Source organism: Colius striatus, chromosome 11 (assembly GCF_028858725.1).
Source record: "Colius striatus isolate bColStr4 chromosome 11, bColStr4.1.hap1, whole genome shotgun sequence".
NCBI classification, from domain to species: Eukaryota; Metazoa; Chordata; class Aves; order Coliiformes; family Coliidae; genus Colius; species Colius striatus.
The window spans coordinates 14,113,020-14,124,406 of NC_084769.1; positions in this window are offsets into that span (position 1 = coordinate 14,113,020).

The following is an 11,387-nucleotide window of genomic DNA, read 5'->3' on the forward strand; positions in this document are numbered from 1 at the left end:
GAGAGAAAAGAAAGGGCTGTTTCCCAGGTCAGGCAAGGTTGTGTGTGGGAGGATAACTCAGACGATAATACAGCGGGACCATAACTAAAGTGCTACCTCTTACATCCCTAAATAAATCTTCAACAGTGTGCCACAGCTAAAATATCTTACCAATTCTGGCATCAAGTTGACTACAGGATCTTGCAGATCTTAGGGTCCCTGTACTTCAGTTGGATAGTACAGTTCATATTTAAGGCAGTGCAGATATTTTGGTCTGCCATTGTTTTATTCCAGAGAAGGTTTGTAGAACAAGGTACTTTTTGTAGAAAGAGGGATAGGTCCTGCAAACACAGACAACAGATGACATTTATACTGGAGCTTGTTTACAAATAACTCCAGTTTCAATCACAATTCATTCTCTCAGAGATCTCTGGACTAAAAGATGCTTTATAAATACATGCAAAGATTGTTCTCCCTGACAATACCAAGGAGTCACAGCGGTGATGAGAAATTTTAATAGTGAAAACTACAAGGTATAAATCATTTTCTAACAATAACAAAAAGGAAAAAGGGACACCAAAGAAGAGCTCTTTTCCTTTGCTGATTATTTAATTGCACAGGAAAATTCAGTGTGACTGTTAAAATTGCTCTCAGGTGTCCAAGAGCAACACTAACAGCAATTGCATTTTGCAGCAGCAGAAAGCAAAGAGGAATATGGATGTGTGAAAAGTGGGAAAAGATCTTTAAGAAGGGCAAGATGAGTTTGTGTTCCCACAAATGAAGGTCTAGGTGATTTAGAATAGAAAATCACATTTAGTGATGTAAATATGTTAATTGATGAGTCCTTGCTATATGGTTGTGAAGGAGGGAAGGATTATGTCTTGTTTTGACAGATGGAGAAACACGGACAGAAAAGGCTACGTTCTTACCAGGACGCTTGCCAGCTTCTTTCAAAGTAATTTCCAAGGAAGATCTTTCCCTGCAGAAAGCTTGAAGCTACAGATATCTCTCCAGGTTTCACTCTGTTACTATGGGAGAACAGAAATGGTCCCAGATGTTGAAGCTACCAGCCTGGCCTTTTTTTGAGCTCTGACTGGACTATAACCTGAACAGAGAACAAGCAGAAACAACCTTTCCTTTGTGATGATTCATCTTGCCAGAGGAAGATTAGTCAATGGAAAATTCTGTCTGCCTGTACTAGTTAGTAAATATGTACCCATTCCTGAATAAGGCCAGGGGCAAAGCACTAGGGCAGTGGGAGTGGAAGCCTGAGTTGAGTAATCCTAGGCTTTCTTGCTGTTGGCATTCCAATATCAACAGAATTAAGAGCAGAGGAGTCCTAGGCTGATTTCCAGCATTGTAACAGACCTTACACTTGAAGGATGTCGGGTGCTGAGTGTCAGTTCTCCCATTTATGCTTTCTTCTCACAATCTGTGCAAGGCACACTCAATCTTTCCCCAACAAATGCTGCTTTCACTTGATCTTGGGTCAGTACAGGACTGCTAACTTTTCAAGATCTTTCACTAGGGAAATTATTCAGTCTAAAGCTCATGTAACTTTAGACTCATTTTGTACTGCCCCACTAATCAGTAAAGTGGAAATGCAGTAACCAGAATCTTGCAGTGGCAAAGGTAAGGAGAGATTTAAGAAGTCATTACTTTCTCATTCAATAAATACTGGTTAAAATGCCAGCCCCCGCTTCTTTTTCTTCATTCTAGGAGTTGACCACACTTGCATCAGAGTACTTCACATGGTCAGGTGTGCCTGGCCTTTGCCATTCTTTCCCAGGAGTGTCTGGGAAAGTGTGTATTTGCCAGATAAAACAAATTCAGCTCATTTTTGCCTAATACTGTTTTGATGTTAGGGAAAAACTTGCAGCTGAAATGTTGTCGGCAATATTTGGTATTGTGGTATATTTGAGTTTACATCTTAAACATAGCCTTCACAACAGGTCTAAATAGGAAAAGGCTTTGGAAGCTTTTTTCATTGCAACTTTTCTCTACAATAAACTATTGTTGAAACAAATCTGGAGATGGACCTCAAAAATATAACTTTGGGCCTGCTAGTGCACCTGAAACTTTGTGAGTTTAAAACCTGCAAACTCTATAACATAAATAAAGGGTGCTAATACCACTCTCTGAAGAAATACTACAGTTAATGATCCAGTGGCTATTGTATACTCAGTGTGTTCACAACTCAGTAATCATAGGACATTAATAAAGTTCCCACTTTTAGTGTACCTTGATGGAATAACAAATTCTTTAAATTCAACACCCCACCAACATGAGCCTGAACCACTGGACCCAATCTCTGTGTCCCAAGCTTCTCATGCAATCTAAGCAGTGTTTAAATAACTGTTCCTGTATAATTTGAAGGGCACATATATAGTCTGAGAACCCCTCCCTGAGCCCTAGCACAGGATATGGGGCTGGAACTGGTGTGTCAGAATGAGAGAACCTTTCTTGTGCTTACTTATGGTTTTCTTAGTTTTACCAAGGCCAACAAGCTTCTAGTTTAGCCTGTTCAGACAGAAAAAGAAAGACAAAATTCACTTGTTTGGCAAAGGATCTTCTTTATCATCACTTCTTAGCCTTAAAAAAAACCTCTCAAGATACACATCTTTGCAAAATAACAAGTGATTCGCCTTTTCTCAGCCTGATCTCACTCCTGTGGCTTCCAGGTTTTATTAACATCTCAGGTGAGACAGAATGCCTCCTGTTGCTCTCTCCAGGTTATTTATCTTAATATTTGGCAAGGATTCACTCTCGTTTGCAGAGAAGCCTCACTCTTTACATATAGGCTGCCTCCTTCACTCACATGCTCCAGCCAAAATACTTCAGCTCCATCTGCATAAATTAAATGAGTTGTTTTGTGGGGTGGGATAGGAATGAGAGACCCTCAGAAATGACAACCCTTGACTGCTTGAAGTTGGGGTCTCAATTTTAGTTATTCCAGGAGAAGCCAAGCATTGTCTCTGGCCTATTATGTCACTGGCATAATAGACTAACACAGGCCTCCTGGACTTTCTGAATAGACTAGAAAAAGACAGAATGGCAAAGCTGATACAAACACAGGCTCACAATACAAAACCAGCTTATCATTCAATGCAGGTATTTTTGCTTCTCCAACATGTATCTCATCCTTTGTAATAAAAGCTATTGGGGTGCTACTTAGTTATTAGGTTAAAAACACAGGAGAAAGAGGAAAGCGTGACTCAAGAGTGGGTTACTTGTTAAAGAAGCTTGTTATTTAAGTATTAAAATAGGAAACATGATACAGAGAAAGGAATATTCCCCATCTAACAGCTCTTCACAGTTATTCTTAGTCATTGTAAGTTATCAGGTGTCACCTAGCCTAATTAATCACATCCTGAATTACCATGCATAAAATAAATGTGCTCATTTGGAGGAAGAAAAAATGCATAGGGCTGTGTTGTGTGCTTTGTTCCTGTTTCTTATTCATTTATCCTGTACTTCACCTGCTCCTAATGAAAGAGAATGTTATGTCCTCCTAAAAAGAGGTAGAAAATACTTCTTAACCTGTGTAAATGTCAATGTCAGCTCGCCTTTTCACAAGAAGAAACATAAAAATAAAATTCATCACAGTTTATTTGACTCTTAGCTAATTTCATATATTCATTTCATATATTCAAAATGCATTTCAACCACTGAGAAAGTCTTTAATTTAGTTGAATTTTCACTGACTCGCCTACTATGGACAACAATTTACCTTTTTGAGCTGAATATCTTCGTTTGCTCTATTCCGTTGAGCCACTAGATGCCCCTCACTCCTTCATAAAGCTCCAGATAGGAGACAATCCCTGACTACTCAGTGGGACTAAACTGGAACTGAAGCAGTGCGGAAGCACGTTTTTGTTCACAGCATGCAGAGGCTTTCTGCAGGACCTGGGGCTGTTTAGTCTGGAGAAGACTACAGGCGAATCTCATTAACACAAGTATTTCAAAGGTGGATGTCAAGAGGATGGGGTGGCACTTTTTTTCTGTAGTCTCATGTGACAGGACAAGGGGTAATGGACATAAGCTGGAACACAAAAAGTTCCACCTAAACTTAAGGAAAAACTTCTTTGCTGTTGAGGTGAGGGAGCCCTGGCACAGGCTGCCCAGGGAGGGTGTGGAGTCTCCTGCTCTGGAGGTTTTCAAACCCGCTTGGATGTGTTCCTGTGTGACCTGATCTAGGTGGACCTGCTTTAGCAGGGGGGTTGGACTGGGTGATCCCTAGAGGTCCCTTCCAGTCCGTATCATTCTGTGATTCTGTAACAAATGCTGTCATTTGAATCACAGCATTGAGTGTGACTCTGCAAATCACGGCAGTGCCAAATGCTGATGTGCCAAACACACAACAAATGTAACTGTGTTTGGACAAAATGTATCTACACGTGGCAAATAAAAAAATCAGTGAGGCTGAAGAGAGCAGATGAAGGTGGCATTGAGCAAAATAAGCTACAAACCCATGGACTGGAGTAAACAGAGTCATTTAATTCCCAAGTATTCACTGACAAGAATGTTTTCCATATACATATGTTTACTAACTGGTTTTTTCTATTCATGAAGTAAAATGGTTCAGTCTTTCTTGACACTTAGACTAGACCTCATTTATTTAAAGTATACACTTGACTGTAGTCTAATTAGGGTATGGTTGGACCATACCACCATGTGGGTTTAGATAATTGCAGACTAGCTGGGGAATAGTCACTTCAGTATCACACAGTGGACGCTGGGCAATGGAAACCAGACATGATACCATTAAACACATTTGACTTACGCTGGTGATGGCAAAAGCAAAGTCAGACACTGCTCTGAAGGAAACAAAATGTTTCACCATGTAAATAGCATCAGGAAGCTGCTTGCAGCTGCCTGTGAGCTGTACAACTCCCTTTTCCCTTCCTGCACTCTATCTGCCTTTAGCAAGTTTCCTCTATGCATACAGACCTGACCCCCATTAGTTAATTTGTACCATCAGCACTTTGCAAGACCTTGTCCCAGAAAGTGCTGCATCTCTAATTCTGTTTTGGAAACTCTTCCTCAGATTAGGACTCATTTCCTCAGTATTTTAAGTTCATGGACTGGGAATGGAATGGTGACATCTAAGGGGAAAAAAAAAATGGAGAAACCCTTTCTTTAGATTAGTTTTGCTTTTCAAGTCATGCGAGTGGTAGCAAATTACATCTGCATAAGTAATAGGAGTCCAATAGCCTTTTGGCTTTCTTTTGAATCACAAAAATCATGGCAGAAGGTCACAGCATTTCTTTTTTCCCATTGTTTTTGAGACTGGTCCTGAAAAACTAGGGTGCAACCAGTTTCAGTAAAGACACATATAGAGGATTCTGACACTTCAGTGTTACTGTTCTCCTAGTTTTAATGCCACTGACTGAACAATACAGATTTTAATTTCTAATTAAATATCAGATCATGGTGCATGCTCTCAGTGTTATTTATGCTTTTAATGTCTAATGAGTTCAGAGGGAGCATAAACTTCTAAATATCTTTATGAGTCTTGGTCCTGTTCTTCAAAGATGAAGGGAAAAACCATACAGTTTTCAAAAATATACTTTTTTGTCCAAGGCATTGTCAAGGCACAGAAAGCTGGGAATGTAAGAGCTAAAACTTACACAGTATGCTTATGGTCCACTCTGCTCGAGGCCTTTGATCTCTGCTCATGCTTCTCCTTCCCAGCTCTCCTTAGATTGACTCCACTAGAATGAGTGATAGTTGAACAGTGTAGACAATGCATCAACCACTGCTGGCCCTTCAATTCCTGCATTGTCTAGAGCTGCTCAGATGACAGTTATCAACAATCTTGCAATTAATATACTGTGGACTGGTGATCAGCTTCCACTGGACACTAGCAGTGATACCAGAGAGGGTCAAATCCAGAGTCCAGTGTCCATCAATGTGAGATTTTAATTGTTTTCAGTGTTATTTGCACTGATGACAGAGAAACCATTTGGGAGCTAATAAGTCTTACAGTTATGAATAATCCCTGGTGTTCTTTCTAATACTTAATGGCTCTGCTCTCACCAGTTACCTAACTTAGCCTGGTTAAATGGTTTTTTCCTCACAGGCTAACATGTACATTACACATAATCTCCTTTTCCCTCCTACTTACTCTCATGGTTGGCCATCTTTTTAATAGCAAGCTGAGAACTGAGAAATGGAGAGAACAGAATGACCTATTGAACCAATTTCACTCCTCAGCAGAGCGGACAGGAAAAGGGCCGCCTCAGCTTCGGGTTCCAGGAACAGAAAACCAGATGTTTTTTGGCTACATTTAACAGATGTTATTCCAGTTTGAAACACCATTTTAAAATGCAGATCCCAAGAGTTCATGTGTTTCCAAAGTATTCAAAGAATGGGAAAGGGGAAATTTCTTGCAAGTCTTCAAGTAGTGTCAAGTATGCCTTTCTTCTTTCTTACTCCCCCTGGCACCTTTATTTTTCCAAATGAACTTCTCCAGATTAGCATTCCTGTGGCTAATACATACACCAGAACATGCATTGGTGCCTACATGCCCTAGATAAGCAGATCGGGTAGATTAACACTGCCACAAATTTAGCATGTGACCTTGGGCAATCACTCCATTTCCCTGGTTCTCTGTTCTCTACTTGTGCTACTTATAGCTTGTCAGCTCCCCACAACAGTGTTTCTTTCAACTACCAGAATCTACAACAAGTGCAAAGAAATTGTAAATAAGAACACAGCCCTAAGGTATTACCGTAAAACAGATCTTAAGAAGTTAACTACCAGTTATTCAGTAAAAGTGACAGTACATAGAAGAAAGAGGGTAGAGAAATAGATTCTTTATAGAGTAACTGCAGACCATCCTCTCAACCGTGGATGCTGTAAGTCCCAGCATAATGTGGAAGGACAGAAAGGCAGAAGCTTGAGGAGACAATAGTTTTCATCATGTTCTCTGACTAGATTCAGGTTGCTGTGTTATTCAGCCACAACAGCCAATTCTTAACTTAGAGCATCTTCCCAGAGTGACCAGTTACATTATGGTTATGGTAACACTCAGAATAAGCCAAAACCAGGGAGGGCATGGAAGGTGTGCTAAAACACTCTTACCCTGAGCCTGCCAGGTTTCCCTCTGAGTACAACGCATAGGAAGTCTTCTGTCAAGCACCACTGAATTAGTGTAATATTATTCTCATGCTATAAATAAAGAACTGGAGTGACAGCATATAAGTGATAACTAAAAATATACATTAATGATCCCAAGTCCATGGAATTGTGCATGTCCCAAGAATAAGCTTTAGTCCCTATTTACTCAATTTCCTTCTTCCACTTATGCTAAGGAAATTACAAGGGCTGGCTGTGATAAAACACCCTAAGCACTTCCTTCCCTGGATGAAACCAGAGACCTGCTACCATCCCCAAAAGAGAAGATGCCATTTCTAGCTCTCTGGTTGGTTTTGATGGAAGTGAAGGTGGAGAAGACGACTTTGTTGAAAGAGATCTTGAACTTGTCAGACATTCCTAATCTCCTGAATAGTGTACAGATTTGGGGTTAGGGGAACTGAAGCTCTTTACAAGGAAGAGTGGTGTCACCATCTATATCAAAAGAAAAGGAGCAGAAGCACAAATTTCACGCAGATATTTCCCTGATGTTCAAATGGATTTGCAGAAATTTCCTGGTGTTCTCCCATACACTGCACTGACGTATAACACGTACACTACATGAAAGCAAATGTCTTTACTAAATAGTTATTGAGGATATGATTCTATTGCAATAGAAAGCTGAGATAATCACCACTTTTTAAAATGCAGATTTATTCCAAAATGGATTTATTCTCAGAAAACTAAATGCTTTCTGAAAAACACATTGACTTTTGCAGAACGGTTATTCTATGTGAAAATAATTGAGCCATTTTTCAAATGTTTAAAAATAGAAGCATAATATTCACAATTAGAAATGAGTGAAACATTCTGCAAACTTCTTAAACACATAGACTGGAAACTTTAAAACAAAGACTTCCAAGGTTGACTTTTGGAATGATGATAGCTTCTTGTTCTACAGCCAGCCTTAGAAGAAACATCTTGTATCTCTATGGAATAGTGTGTATAATTAAGGGTAAAAACACAGGCATCTAAAAAAAGCATTAAAGCCAGTTATTGGAATTCAATGTAGCCTGTAACAATACAGAAGAACTGAAGCTGGGAGCTCTTGGTCTTTTCTGGTCACAGTCTCCATGCCTTCTCCTTGTATTTAAGTTTCATAAATTGTTCAAAACTTTATCGATAGAATTAATAGCCAAAATATTGCATCTCAATGTCTGGTTCATATTCTTCTCCCAGTTATGGTAGTGCAACTCTAAATTAAACTGAATGCCTTAAGTGAAGCCTCTCCAAATTTATGACACTAAAAGGACGAAGTCAACTTCGTTCTTCGTCTTTAAGACTCCTGTATTTGCAGCCAAAGCCGATCGCCCTTCCAGCGCCAATCTGTGTGGCACAAGAGTGCCATCCAGCGGCAGCTCCCCACTCTGTGGGCGCCGAAGGCACTCCCGGCAAGGCGACTAGATGCCGGTACTGGCAAACTGCAAATCCAAATTCTCAAGTAGCTATTGCTGGGCTGAGAGCGCCATTTCTGTTCAGCATTAATAGCTTACATTTTTATTTTGTGTTTTACTGGTGGGTTTTTTAAAATCAGTTTTCCATACTGAAATGGTTCATTGAATCATAGAATGATGATGGTTGCAAAAGACCTTTAAGGTCATCGAGTCCAACCATTCACTTCACACTGCCAAACCCAGCACTAAACTAAATCATATCCCTCAGCACCTCATCTATGCATCTTTTGAATATCTCCAGGGATGGTGACTCCACCACTTCCCTGGGCAGCCTGTTCCAATGCTTAATAATCCTCTCAGTGAATAAGTTCTTCCTCATGTCCAATCTAAACCTTCCCTGGTGCAACTTGAGCCCATTTCCTGTCATTCGTTACTAGAAAGAAGAGACTGAACATCACTTCACTACAACTCCCCTTCAGGCAGTTGTAGAGCGTGATCACATCTCCTCTAAGCCTCCTCTAGGCTAAACATCTCCAGATCCCTCAGCCACTCCTCATAAAACTTGTGCTCTAGACCCTTGACCAGCTCCATTGCCCATTTCAGTTTAGACAACAATGGTATGTACAGCATGTTCCCATTCTCAAGCAACAAATAACACAGCTCCTGGGCTAGCAGGACTCAGAAGCAGTAGGTACCATCATTGTAATGTACATTGCATCTCAGCCAACAAACTGCTGGTCTTCAGTCCCCTGTGATGGCCCAGCATGATTCAGTTCTGAGAAGAACATCTTGATGCTCATTTGAGCACCCTTGTACTGTGCCTCAGTGTCCAATCTAGATGTGTCCGATGGAGGTAACAGAGTTGACAGTGGGATTCATCAAGCTTTGAGGCTGGCTTCAGGTGAATGCTCACACACCCTGACATTGATGTGACTACTGACATCTCCGATCTGCAAAGAGCAAGCCCTGAACCCAGACCTTCCACTTCCTGAATAAATGTTTTACCTGCTCTAGTATATTATTAAAATGTCTTTTTAGACAGAGCAGCTACTGTTGCAGTTGTAAAGACTCGGTCCCAGTGGCACCCATCAAAGGATTCTGAAGATCACTTCTTGAACCCAGCTGCTCTGAGGACCTCAATGGAGTAACACATAGTTTTTTGCTCCCAATTGAGTTGAGATAGGGATGAGTGCCAGGTTGCTTAGCCCTGTTGAACTGGCACGCTGGGCACTTACAGAGAGGCTCTGTACAGCAGAGTAGTTTATGTAAAAATATCTAAGGTGGCTTGGGAATTTAGGCACAATGGAAGGTGACACACAGCTCACTGGGGTTTTCACCATCTCTGGTTTAGATTTAGGAGCTCAAATTCTGCCCGAAACTCTTATTTTTTTAACTTAGCCTGCAGCCAATGAAATAAATTCTGGTTAAAACCTCATGTATTTCATGCAGATTTTACTGATCTGCCTTATTCTGTGTCTCACCCTCCCCCCTATCTGTAACGTTTTCCTTTGTAGTTAACTATCTCTTGCAATGCAGATGTGTGTGATGATTATAAATGATTCATGGATTTGTTTGGCCTGATTGCCCACAGATTAAATCATTTTGTACAATGATCCTGTTAGTGTTCTACATTCATCTTACTTCTAAACAGAAATTAAATTATTTGGTGTTGTGGGGTCAACCATTGCAGATAATACTTGCAAGACAGATAGCTCTTCCCAATGAGCAGTGTCTCTGCAATGGTGGTAGAAATGGGAGAAAGAATCCTTGTGTTTCCAAGTAAAATGCCATTTTGATGCATTTCCTACACTGATACGTGAGATGAGATACCGAAGATTCAACTTGCTTCTATGAGCAATATAACACTGCAGTTTCTCCCTCTAACCTCTGTAAGAGACCACTGGGCTGCGTATAAAGGAACAGTTCATTTTCCATTATTTCCATGGTAAACTACTCCTACCTCACATTTCACTCTGTTCAAGAATTATCAGGTGTGCACTAAATGGCACATATAATCTATTTTACCTCTATTTGGCTTAGCCTAAGTAGTCATATCCAAAATTATCTTAAAAATGAATTCAACAGAAAAATTTTTCATTGAAGAATAAATACATGAATGCTGAAAATGAGACTTACTCTTCAGGACTAAAGGCAACATGATTTGGCATTATTAAGCTTTAATTTTGTGTGGTACAACTGCTTTGAGACTATGAAAGGAAGAGACCAGTAAATCAGCTCTTTGTATATTTTGTAGCAATCCTCATATTATAGATATGGGGTAAAATGAAACAAAGGGTCATTTCTGTTTCTCAGTTCCGCAGGAGGTAAGCAAAAAAAAAGAGCGAGCCCTCCTACGTTTTCAAAGGAGTTTGATTCCTTTTCTGCTAATGAAATGCACGCTGCTGCAATACACAAGTAATTCAGCATTTAAGTAAAAAGCTTCAAGTATCCCCTTCAAAACAAAACCACCCCAAAAGCTTATTACAATTGACACCATTTCCTTGCATTTGTCTTATAAATCAGTCTTTTCTCGGGTGAGCTGCCTATTCCTAGATAAGATCTTATTGCTGGCTCCCGTGCACAGGTACAGCAACCTTATCTTCTTGGAATGTGAGCGTTCTGTCATTGCAAAAGGCCACAGCGGGCAGCTGCAGTGACAGGATTCATACTGACTCGTCCAAGCGAAGCTTTGGAGCAAAGGCAGGATACAGAGTAAACCACAATTTACATTTTCTTCAACGTTTTTTGAGATGTGCTGTTTAGTAACTAATTAAAAAAGACCATACTGATTGAGGAGTGTCTAAATGTAGTGAAAGCTCGATCCTTTTCATATTTGATCGGACTTAGAAATGAAAGGACAACTGGCAGGGTCGCATC